We start from the raw sequence: 13,410 nt of genomic DNA, 5'->3' as shown, positions 1-13,410 counted from the left end.
TTGAACTGCTTCTTGTGGTGCAACAATTGATCCAGCAGAGGGAAGCAAAGCGGAGCTACTGATTGGCTGTTCCGGGGAGATTTGCATACGTGCAGTGCGGTCAGTGTAATTTGAAGGTAGTTTGTGGAGGGGCTGTTGTCAAGTGACAGTTAAACCCGAAACACTTCCTCAGTGTTTCCCCCCCTACCTCCTCCTCTAACCCGAAAAAAACAACCATTGTTACCTCGGGAAGGTAAGTTTATCTCTTTAAAAACTTACCTTGAAGGGTGACATCACAGCAAAGCAGTGAGTTGATTGGCTGGTAATGAAAGTGCTCCAATTAGCAGTAGCTGGGAGAAATTTAACTCTGTGCGTTGGTAAGTATTGTGATTGTAAGTAAAATCTTTATTCCTTTATTTTATTCATCTTTTGATACTTTATTTGCAATCAGTTAAGGTAAAGTGTGAAAATGGCAGGAGATCCCAGACCCGTGTTATGCTCCTCGTGCTCAATGTGGGAGTTCAGGGACGCGGCCGATGCCCCGACTCCTTCATGTGTGGGAAGTGTGTCCAGTTGCAGCTCCTGTTAGACCGCATGACGGCTCTGGAGCTGCGGATGGACTCACTTTGGAGCATCCGCGATGCTGAGGAGGTTGTGGATAGCACGTTCAGTGAGTTGGTCACACCGCAGATTAGGATTGGTGAGTGAGGCAGGGAATGGGTGACCAAAAGGCAGAGAAAGAGCAGGAAGGCAGTGCAGGTGTTCCCTGCGGTCATCTCCGTCCAAAACAGGTATACCGTTTTGGATACTGTTGGGGGAGATGACTCACCAGGGGAAGGCAGTAGTAGCCAGGCACATGGCACCGTGGCTGGCTCTGCTGTACAAAAGGGCGGGAAAAAGACTGGCAGGGCTATAGTCAAAGGGGATTCAATCGTAAGGGGAGTAGACAGGCGTTTCTGTGGTCGAAAGCGAGACTCCCGAATGGTATGTTGCCTCCCGGGTGCTCGGGTCAGGGATGTCTCAGATCGGCTGCAGGACACACCGAAGGGGGAGGGTGAACAGCCAGTTGTTGTGGTGCATATAGGCACCAACGATATAGGTAAAAAACGGGATTAGGTCCTACAATCAGAATTTAGGGAGTTAGGAGATAAGTTAAAAAGTATGACTTCAAAGGTAGTAATCTCAGGATTGCTACCAGTGCCACGGGACAGTCAGAGTAGAAATTCAAGAATAGTCAGAATGAATACGTGGCTTGAGAGATGGTGCAGGAGGGAGGGGTTCAGATTTTTGGGACATTGGATCCGGTTCTGGGGGCGGTGGGACCATTACAAACCGGATGGTCTACACCTAGGCAGGACTGGAACCAATGTCCTAGGGGGTGCTTTTGCTAACACTGTTGGGGAGGTTTTAAACTAATGTGGCAGGGGGATGGGAACCAGATTAGGAAGTTAGAGGTCAGTAAAGAGGCAGCAACTAAATCCAGTAAGGTACTGGATAATAAACTCAATGTGACTAAGGGGAAGAGTAGACAGGGAAGAGATGATGAACGCAAAGGGGCAGGTAGTCTGAGGTGCATTTGTTTTAATGCGAGAAGTGTAGCAGGTAAGGCAGATGAATTTAGGGCTTGGATCAGTACCTGGGAATATGATGTTATTGGTATTACTGAGACTTGGTTGAGGGAAGGGCAGGACTGGCAACTGAATATCCCAGGGTATAGATGCTTCAGGAGGGATAGAGAGGAAGGTAGAAGGGGTGGAGGAGTTGCATTACTGGTCAGAGATGATATCACAGCTGTGATTAAGGAGGGCACGATGGAGGATTCGAGCACTGAGGCAATATGGGTGGAGCTGAGAAATAGGAAGGGTGCAGTAACATTGTTGGGACTTTACTACAGGCCTCCCAAAAGTGAGCGTGAAATAGAGGTACAAATATGCAGACAGATTATAGAACAATGTCGGAGCAATAGGGTGGTTGTGATGGGAGATTTTAACTTCCCTAACATTGAACGGGATTTGTGTAGTGTTGGAGGCGTAGATGGAGCAGAGTTTGTAAGGAGCATCCAGGAGAGTTTTTTTACAGCAGTATGTAAATAGTCCAACTCGGGAAGGGGCCATACTGATAGACTTTCCCTTTATAGAGAAATACAGCACAGAACAGGCCCTTCGGCCCACGATGTTGCGCCGAACTTTTGTCCTAGGTTAATCATAGAATTTTGGACAATTTTTCATGGCCAATCCACCCAACCTGCACATCTTTGGACTGTGGGAGGAAACCGGAGTACCCGGAGGAAACCCACGCAGTCACGGGGAGGATGTGCAGACTCCACACAGACAGTGACCCAAGTCGAAATCGAACTTGGGACCCTGGAGCTGTGAAGCAATTGTGCTATCCACAATGCTACCGTGCTGCCCTTAAGAAGTTAACCTACACTCCCTTATTCTACCCTAATCCAAGTACCTATCCAATAGCCGCTTGAAGGTCCATAAATTTTCCGACTCAACTACTACCACAGGCAGTGCATTCCATGCCCCCACTACTCTCTGGGTAAAGAACTTACCTCTGACATCCCCTCTATATCTTCCACCATTTATCTTAAATTTATGTCCCCTTGTAATGGTGTGTTCCACCCGGGGAAAAAGTCTCTGACTGTCTACTCTATCTATTCCCCTGATCATCTTATAAACCTCTATCAAGTCGCCCCTCATCCTTCTCCGTTCTAATGAGAAAAGGCCTAGCACCCTCAACCTTTCCTCGTATGACCTACTCTCCATTCCAGGCAATATTCTGGTAAATCTCCTTTGCACCTTTTCCAAAGCTTCCACATCCTTCCTAAAATGAGGTGACCAGAACTGCACACAGTACTCCAAATGTGGCCTGACCAAGGTTTTGTACAGCTGCATCATCACCTCACAGCTCTTAAATTCAATCCCTCTGCTAATGAACGCTAGCACACCATAGGCCTTCTTCACAGCTCTATCCACTTGAGTGGCAACTTTCAAAGAACTATGAACATAGACCCCAAGATCTCTCTGCTCCTCCACATTGCCAAGAACCCTACCATTAACCCTGTATTCCGCATTCAGATTTGTCCTTCCAAAATGGACAACCTCACACTTGTCAGGGTTAAACTCCATCTGCCACTTCTCAGCCCAGCTCTGCATCCTATCTATGTCTCTTTGAAGCCGACAACAGCCCTCCTCACTATCCACAACTCCACCAATCTTCGTATCATCTGCAAATTTACTGACCCACCCTTCAACTCCCTCATCCAAGTCGTTAATGAAAATCACAAACAGCAGAGGACCCAGAACTGATCCCTGCGGTACGCCACTGATAACTGGGCTCCAGGCTGAATATTTGCCATCCACCACAACTCTCTGTCTTCTATCGGTTAGCCAGTTTGTTATCCAACTGGCCAAATTTCCCACTATCCCATGCCTCCTTACTTTCTGCATCAGCCTACCATGGGGAACCTTATCAAATGCCTTACTAAAATCCATGTACACTACATCCACTGCTTTACCTTCATCCACATGCTTGGTCACCTCCTCAAAGAATTCAATAAGACTTGTAAGGCAAGACCTACCCCTCACAAATCCGTGCTGACTATCCCTAATCAAGCAATGCCTTTCCAGATGCTCAGAAATCCTATCCCTCAGTACCCTTTCCATTACTTTGCCTACCACCGAAGTAAGACTAACTGGCCTGTAATTCCCAGGGTTATCCCTATTCCCTTTTTTGAACAGGGGCACGACATTCGCCACTCTCCAATCCTCTGGTACCACCCCTGTTGACAGCGAGGACGAAAAGATCATTGCCAACGGCTCTGCAATTTCATTTCTTGCTTCCCATAGAATCCTTGGATATATCCCGTCAGGCCCGGGGGACTTGTCTATCCTCAAGTTTTTCAAAACGCGCAACACATCTTCCTTCCTGAAAAGTATCTCCTCAAGCTTATCAGTCTGCTTCATGCTGTCCTCTCCAACAATATGGCCCCTCTCGTTTGTAAATACTGAAGAAAAATACTTGTTCAAGACCTCTCCTATCTCTTCAGACTCAATACACAATCTCCCGCTACTGTCCTTAATCGGACCTACTCTCACTCTAGTCATTCTCATATTTCTCACGTATGTGTAAAAGGCCTTGGGGTTTTCCTTGATCCTACCCGCCAAAGATTTTTCATGCCCTCTCTTAGATCTCCTAATCCCTTTCTTCAGTTCCCTCCTGGCTATCTTGTATCCCTCCAGCGCCCTGTCTGAACCTTGTTTCCTCAACCTTACATAAGTCTCCTTCTTCCTCTTAACAAGACATTCAACCTCTCTTGTCAACCATGGTTCCCTCACTCGACCATCTCTTCCCTGCCTGACAGGGACATACATATCAAAGACACGCAGTACCTGTTCCTTGAACAAGTTCCACATTTCACTTGTGTCCTTCCCTGACAGCCTATGTTCCCAACTTCTGCACTTCAATTCTTGTCTGACAGCATTGTATTTACCCTTCCCCCAATTATAAACCTTGCCCTGTTGCTCGCACCTATCCCTCTCCATTACTAAAGTGAAAGTCACAGAATTGTGGTCACTACCTCCAAAATGCTCCCCCGCTAACAAATCTATCACCTGCCCTGGTTCATTACCAAGTGCCAAATCCAATATGGCCTCCCCTCTGGTCGGACAATCTACATACTGTGTTAGAAAAGCTTCCTGGACACACTGCACAAACACTACCCCATCCAAACTATTTGATCTAAAGAGTTTCCACTCAATGTTTGGGAAGTTGAAGTCACCCATGACTACTACCCTGTGACTTCTGCACCTTTCCAAAATCTATTTCCCAATCTGTTCCTCCACATATCTGCTGCTATTGGGGGGCCTATAGAAAACTCCCAACAAGGTGACTGCTCCTTTCCTATTTCTGACTTCATCCCATATTACCTCAGTAGGCAGATCCTCCTCGAACTGCCTTTCTGCAGCTGTTATACTATCTCTAATTAACAATGCCACCCTCCCACCTCTTTTACCATCCTCCCTAATCTTGTTGAAACATCTATAACCAGGGACCTCCAACATCCATTTCTGCCCCTCTTCTATCCAAGTTTCCGTGATGGCCACCACATCGTAGTCCCAAGTACCGATCAATGCCTTAAGGTCACCCACCTTATTCCTGATGCTTCTTGCATTGAAGTATACACACTTCAACCCATCTCCTTGCCTGCAAGTACTCTCCATAGTGTATTGCACGCATGCCGCCTTGCCCTCATCAAGCCATCTGGGAGTGCCCTACATCAACAGGTTCATGTGTGACCACCACATGAAGATCATGCACATGTGCATGCTTCCCATGGAGTGTGCACAACAGCTACATCCTGGGGAAGTTGGACATCCCTGGCCCCTTTGAGGACCATGCCATGATGCCGGGTTGCCTCTCGGGGCATCAGGGGTACCCGTTGAGAATCTGGCTAATGACAACAGTACAGAGGCCGGAGACTGAAACGGAGACCAGATACCGGAGCCCATGCAGCCAACCAGGCTGTGATTGAGCCGTGCATCGGACTCCTCAATATAAGAACATAAGGACCAGGAGCAGGAGTAGGCCATCTGGCCCCTCGAGCCTGCTCCGCCATTCAATGAGATCATGGCTGATCTTTTGTGGACTCAGCTCCACTTTCCGGCCCGAACACCATAACCCTTAATCCCTTTATTCTTCAATAAACTATCTACCTTTACCTTAAAAACATGTAATGAAGGAGCCTCAACTGCTTCACTGGGCAAGGAATTCCATAGATTCACAACCATTTGGGTGAAGAAGTTCCTCCTAAACTCAGTCCTAAACCTACTTTATTTTGAGGCTCTGTCCCCTAGTTCTGCTGTCACCCGCCAGTGGAAACAACCTGCTCCGCATCTATCCTATCTAGTCCCTTCATAATGTTATATGTTTCTATAAGCTCCCCCCACATCCTTCTAAATTCTAGCGAGTACAGTCCCAGTCTACTCTTCATTATCGTATGCGGTTCCGATACCTCGACCATTGAGTACACCCCCTCCAGAGGGTCACCCGCTTTGTGGTGGTCTGCTCTTTCCTCCACAACCTGGCACAGCAGCGGGCCGACGTGCTGGGGGTGGAGGAGGAGGGACATGTGGCCACCCCAGAGGAGGACGAGGAGGCACCTGGCCAAAGAACAAAGAAAAGTACAGCACAGGAACAGGCCCTTCGGCCCTCCAAGCCTGTGCCAACCATGCTGCCCGTCTAAACTAAAATATTCTACACTTCCTGGGTCCGTATCCCTCTATTCCCATCCTATTCATGTATTTGTCAAAATGCCTCTTAAATGTCATTATCGTCCCTGCTGCCACCACCTCCTCCAGCAGCGAGTTCCAGGCACCCACTACCCTCTGAGTAAAACACTTGCCTCGTACATCTCCTCTAAACCTTGCCCCTCGCACCTTAAACCTATGCCCCCTAGTAATTGACCCCTCTACCCTGGGAAAATGCCTCTGACTATCCACTCTGTCTATGCCCCTCATAATTGTGTAGACCTCTATCAGGTCGCCCCCTCAACCTCCGTCGTTCCAGTGAGAACAAACCGAGTTTATTCAACCTCTCCTCATAGCTAATGCCCTCCATACCAGGCAACATCCTGGTAAATCTCTTCTGCACCCTCTCTAAACCCTCCACATCCTTCTGGTAGTGTGGTAACCAGAATTGAACACTGTACTCCAAGTGTGGCCTAACTAAGGTTCTATACAGCTGCAACATGACTTGCCAATTCTTATACTCAATGCCCCGGCCAATGAAGGCAAGCATGCCGTATGCCTTCTTGACTACCTTCTCCACCTGTGTTTCCCCTTTCAGTGACCTGTGGACCTGTACACCTAGATCTCTCTGACTGTCAATACTCTTTAAGGTTGTCCCATTCACTGTATATTCCCTACCTGTATTAGACCTTCCAAAATGCATTACCTCACATTTGTCCGGATTAAACTCCATCTGCCATCTCTCCGCCCAAGTCTCCAAACGATCTAAATCCTGCTGTATCCTCTGACAGTCCTCATCGCTATCCGCAATTCCACCAACCTTTGTGTTGTCGGCAAACTTACTAATCAGACCAGTTACATTGTCCTTCAAATCATTTATATATACCACAAACAGCAAAGGTCCCAGCACTGATCCCTGCGGAACACCACTAGTCACAGCCCTCCAATCAGAAAAGCACCCTTCCATTGCTACTCTCTGCCTTCTATGACCCTAGCCAGTTCTGTATCCACCTTGCCACCTCACCCCTGATCCCGTGTGACTTCACCTAGAACATAGAACATAGAACGATACAGCGCAGTACAGGCCCTTCGGCCCTCGATGTTGCACCGACATGGAAAAAAACTAAAGGCCATCTAACCTACACTATGCCCTTATCATCCATATGCTTATCCAATAAATTTTTAAATGCCCTCAATGTTGGCGAGTTCACTACTGTTGCAGGTAGGGCATTCCACGGCCTCACCACGCTTTGCGTAAAAAACCCACCTCTGACCTCTGTCCTATATCTATTACCCCTCAATTTAAGGCTATGTCCCCTCGTGCTAGCCACCTCCATCCGCGGGAGAAGGCTCTCGCTGTCCACCCTATCTAACCCTCTGATCATTTTGTATGCCTCTATTAAGTCACCTCTTAACCTTCTTCTCTCTAACGAAAACAACCTCAAGTCCATCAGCCTTTCCTCATAAGATTTTCCCTCCATACCAGGCAACATCCTGGTAAATCTCCTCTGCACCCGTTCCAAAGCTTCCACGTCCTTCCTATAATGAGGCGACCAGAACTGTACGCAATACTCCAAATGCGGCCGTACTAGAGTTTTGTACAACTGCAACATGACCTCATGGCTCCGGAACTCAATCCCTCTACCAATAAAGGCCAACACACCATAGGCCTTCTTCACAACCCTCTCAACCTGGGTGGCAACTTTCAGGGATCTATGTACATGGACACCGAGATCCCTCTGCTCATCCACACTACCAAGAATTTTACCATTAGCCAAATATTCCGCATTCCTGTTATTCTTTCCAAAGTGAATCACCTCACACTTCTCCACATTAAACTCCATTTGCCACCTCTCAGCCCAGCTCTGCAGCTTATCTATGTCCCTCTGTAACCTGCAACATCCTTCCGCACTGCCTACAACTCCACCGACTTTAGTGTCGTCTGCAAATTTACTCACCCATCCTTCTGCGCCCTCCTCTAGGTCATTTATAAAAATGACAAACAGCAACGGCCCCAGAACAGACCCTTGTGGTACGCCACTCGTAACTGAACTCCATTCTGAACATTTCCCATCAACTACCACTCTCTGTCTTCTTTCAACTAGCCAATTTCTGATCCACATCTCTAAATCACCCTCAATCCCCAGCCTCCGTATTTTCTGCAATAGCCGACCGTGGGGAACCTTATCAAACGCTTTACTGAAATCCATATACACCACATCAACTGCTCTACCCTCGTCTACCTGTTCAGTCACCTTCTCAAAGAACTCGATAAGGTTTGTGAGGCATGACCTACCCTTCACAAAACCATGCTGACTATCCCTAATCATATTATTCCTATCTAGATGATTATAAATCGTATCTTTATAATCCTCTCCAAGACCTTACCCACCACAGACGTTAGGCTCACCGGCCTATAGTTAACGGGGTTATCTCTACTCCCCTTCTTGAACAAAGGGACCACATTTGCTATCCTCCAGTCCTCTGGCACTATTCCTGTAGCCAATGATGACCTAAAAATCAAAGCCAAAGGCTCAGCAATCTCTTCCCTGGCTTCCCAGAGAATCCTAGGATAAATCCCATCCGGCCCCGGGGACTTATCTATTTTCACCTTGTCCAGAATTGCCAACACTTCTTCCCTACTCACCTCAATGCCATCTATTCTAATAGCCTGGGTCTCAGCATTCTCCTCCACAATATTATCTTTTTCTTGAGTGAATACTGACGAAAAGTATTCATTTAGTATCTCGCTTATCTCCTCAGCCTCCACACACAACTTCCCACCACTGTCCTTGACTGGCCCTACTCTTACCCTAGTCATTCTTTTATTCCTGACATACCTATAGAAAGCTTTTGGGTTTTCCTTGATCCTACCTGCCAAAGACTTCTCATGTCCCCTCCTTGCTCGTCTCAGCTCTCTCTTTAGATCCTTCCTCGCTTCCCTGTAACTATCAAGCGCCCCAACTGAAACTTCATGCCTCATCTTCACATAGGCCTCCTTCTTCCTCTTAACAAGAGATTCCACTTCTTTGGTAAACCACGGTTCCCTCGCTCGACCCCTTCCTCCCTGCCTGACTGGTACGTACTTATCAAGAACATGCAATAGCTGTTCCTTGAACAAGCTCCACATATCCAGTGTGCCCAACCCTTGCAGCCTACTTCTCCAACCAACACATCCTAAGTCATGTCTAATGGCATCATAATTGCCCTTCCCCCAGCTATAACTCTTGCCCTGCGGGGTATACTTATCCCTTTCCATCACTAACGTAAAGGTCACCAAATTGTGGTCACTGTTTCCAAAGTGCTCACCTACCTCCATATCTAACACCTGGCCTGGTTCATTACCCAAAACCAAATCCAATGTGGCCTCGCCTCTTGTTGGCCTGTCAACATATTGTGTCAGGAAACCCTCCTGCACACATTGTACAAAGAACGACCCATCTAATGTACTCGAACTATATCTTTTCCAGTCAATATTTGGAAAGTTAAAGTCTCCCATAACAACTACCCTGTTACTTTCGCTCTTTTCCAGAATCATCTTCGCCATCCTTTCCTCTACATCCCTAGAACTATTAGGTGGCCTATAGAAAACTCCCAACAGGGTGACCTCTCCTTTCCTGTTTCTAACCTCAGCCCATACTACCTCAGAAGAAGAGTCCCCATCTAGCATCCTTTCCGCCACCGTAATACTGTCCTTGACTAGCAGCGCCACACCTCCCCCTCTTTTGCCCCCTTCTCTGAGCTTACTAAAACACCTAAACCCCGGAACCTGCAACAACCATTCCTGTCCCTGCTCTATCCATGTCTCTGAAATGGCCACAACATCGAAATCCCAGGTACCAACCCATGCTGCCAGTTCCCCTACCTTATTTCGTATACTCCTGGCATTGAAGTAGACACACTTCAAACCACCTACCTGAACACTGGCACCCTCCTGCGAAGTCAAATCTGTGCTCCTGACCTCTATACTCTCAATCTCCCGTACCCCAAAACTACAATCCAAGTTCCCATGCCCCTGCTGAATTAGTTTAAACCCCCCCAAAGAGCACTAACAAATCTCCCCCCCAGGATATTGGTGCCCCTCAGGTTCAGATGTAGACCATCCTGTCTATAGAGGTCCCACCTTTTGAACCTTCTCTTCACAATTTACTTTCCCACCTATCTTGGAGCCATCAGCAAATTGAGCTGCCGTACATTTGGCTTCTTCATCCAAATCATTGATCTAGATTGTAAATAGCTGTGGTTTGACAGTGATTCCAGCTTCCCAATCCAAAACAGACTCATTTATCCATCCTGTTGTCTGAAGTGTTCGACTCTTTGGCCAGTTTATATTCAAACCCGTTTCCACGGTGACGTTACTCATGAGATGAACAAAGGACAAGAGTGGATTTGTTGTTCAACCCAATGTTATTCCAGACTCTTATTGTCCAAACTCTATTCACAAAAACAACTCCAGTCAAATGTTTCCACAAGGCCCAAAATCAAACCTGATCATCAAACAAACATCGACCGAATGTCTTTCTGTCTCTCAGTGTCAAGAGTAAAATGAGCTGGCATAAACATTGCAGCAAATGCTCTGCCTTTATCTGCTCTCTCACTAACTTCACTCCAACAACTGTTCTGCTATCTCTGTAAGGTGGGGAATAAAATATCTCTGTGATCACAGAGCTGTCTGTCAAACTGATGGGGGGAAATCTATGAATAATGTTCACCCTGTGCTGATCGGAGCTGTGTCCATTCCCTGAAATGTCAATGTTTAAGAAGGTGATTTCTGATTCCAGTATGTGAGTATCCAATAGCAGGGCCACACCTCTCAGTGAGCCTGTATTGTTATAGAGTGAATGGCATGTCTCAGGTGTCAGCGTGAAGCCCAATCCTTTTCCCGCTGATTTACACAATCGGCTGGGTGTAAAAGGAGCCGCCATTCACTATCTCTCAGATTGTATTACTGCCCAAGGGGAGATTGCAGCCTCTCCTGTGATCTCTGTGAGGGGAAGTTGTCCTGGGAGGTGGAACTGAAACATATCTGAACAGGAATGTTCCACCTTTAACCTGCTGTCTGTGAGGGCTTCTCTGATCTCAACCTGCTGCCAGTTGGCTCAACGGTTTATTCCTTGTCTGGGAAAGGGAAAAATTAAACCAGCAGTGTTCCTGCTCCTGGTGGAACCCACTGACCTCTGCTCTCCAAACTCCACACGGGGATTTAATGAGGACAGGATTGGGATCAGCTGTGTTGGTATCTCAGACAACACCCCGACTTTTATCACCTCCTCCAGAACCCTACACCTCCCAACGCACAACGTAGTTACCAGGGGTGTGTGTGTGTGTGCGCGTGTGTGTGCGTGTGTGTGTGTGTGTGTGTGTGCGTGTGCGTGTGCGTGTGTGCGTGTGTGTGTGCGTGTGTGCAGGAATAAGGCTGAAAGAGAAACGTCGATCTAAGGCTGAAAGACTTGCTGTCGATCTATTCCAGGCCAAACTCCACGTTCACTTCACCAACGTTGCGCTGGAGACAGGCAGGTCCTATTGACCATTTCAATGCTGGGGTACAGAGACATCTCTGCTGCTGGTTTAACTGCTGACAGGGACAATGAGGCATTGACACCATTTGTCAGATCTAGAGGCACAAACCCCCTCAAAGTGACATGGTGGCAGCGAGAAGGACAGGTGTTCCATCTTTTTAATGTTGTGATGGGCTGCTATTGGACAGAGAGGGCAGGAGCAGATAGTACAAACCCCCCCCCCCCCACCCCGACTGTCTGTCCAATCAGAGCCCCCGGTCTATTCGAGTGTCTCTCCAGGGCAACATCGAAACACTTGGCCATTCATTGCTGCAGAATTCTCTTCACCTTTCCCAGTTGCAATAACTTCCAGATATTTTCCCAGCCCCCTATCCGGATGCCAGGGATCATTCCCTCCAGTCTCTGCTGTGCGGAATCACCCCCACCACCCACCTCCTCATTCCTGTCAGCTTCTGGTTTGCCGACAATCTGTGTAACTAATCCCGGGAATAAAGAGTCCGAGAGAATTACAGCTACGTTTTGAACATCATGGTAGGAGATTCAGGAATTTAGTCTGTCCAGGTGCAGCTGAAGTCACTTTGAGTTTGTGACAATGTTTTTCTTCGTCTCCCATGAGTTGCAAAGCACCATGTAAATGTTACTGTGAAGAGAGGCCAGGAGATGGTGTGTGGATCTGTCAATGCAAAGTAATCACATCAGCTGATTGCCTCACTCAAAAACAAGGTCATTGGAAATGTCCGGGTGGTCTGGAGCACCCACTGACCACTGAAGTAAAACTTCAGGCGCCAGAATGTGGCGACGAGGGGAAGTATTACTGGGAATGTCTGGGGAAGCATTACTGGGAAGGTCCCGGGAAGTATTACTGGGAGGGCCCGGGAAGTATTACTGGGAATGTCTGGGGAAGCATTACTGGGAAGGTCCCGGGAAGTATTACTGGGAGGGCCCGTGAAGTATTACTGGGAGGGCCCGGGAAGTATTACTGGGAAGGTCTGGGAAAGTATTACTGGGAAGGTCTCGGGAAGATAGATAGAAGTATTGTTGTCAATGTTAAATGGATTTTCACGCTTGACCTATTTGATGAATAAAGTTCTGACTGTTTCATGTCCGACGTGTGTGGTTTCTTGTTGGTTTCAATATTACAGAGTTCCTGGATAAACGATGTTCAGCATCGTATCGAGTGTGTGACTGTTGGCGTTTTGTCACCGTCTACATTGGCGTCCCTGGGTCATGTCCAATCAGAAATGGTCACAAGGCCCCGAACCCCAAACACATCCGCCAACTCAACGGACTGATCAAGACTTTGGACCCAGACCTTCAGAGCACCCTACGTACTCTCATCCCACGTACTCCCCACGTTGGAGATCTCTACTGCCTCCCGAAAATACACAAGGCCAACACACCAGGCTGTCTTATCGTATCAGGCAATGGGACCCTGTGTGAGAACCTCTCTGGCCACATCGAGGGCATCTTGAAACCCATCGTACAAGGTACACCCAGCTTCTGTCGCGACACGACGGACTTCCTACAGAAACTCAGCACCCATGGGCCAGTTGAACCAGGAACATTCCTCGTCACAATGGACATCTCGGCACTCTACACCAGCATCCCCCTTGACGTCGGCATTGCTGCAACAGCCTCAGTCCTCAACACCAACAACT

Source organism: Scyliorhinus canicula, chromosome 6 (assembly GCF_902713615.1).
Source record: "Scyliorhinus canicula chromosome 6, sScyCan1.1, whole genome shotgun sequence".
NCBI classification, from domain to species: Eukaryota; Metazoa; Chordata; class Chondrichthyes; order Carcharhiniformes; family Scyliorhinidae; genus Scyliorhinus; species Scyliorhinus canicula.
The sequence above is the reverse complement of the archived record's forward strand: the minus strand, read 5'-3'. Positions refer to the sequence as shown.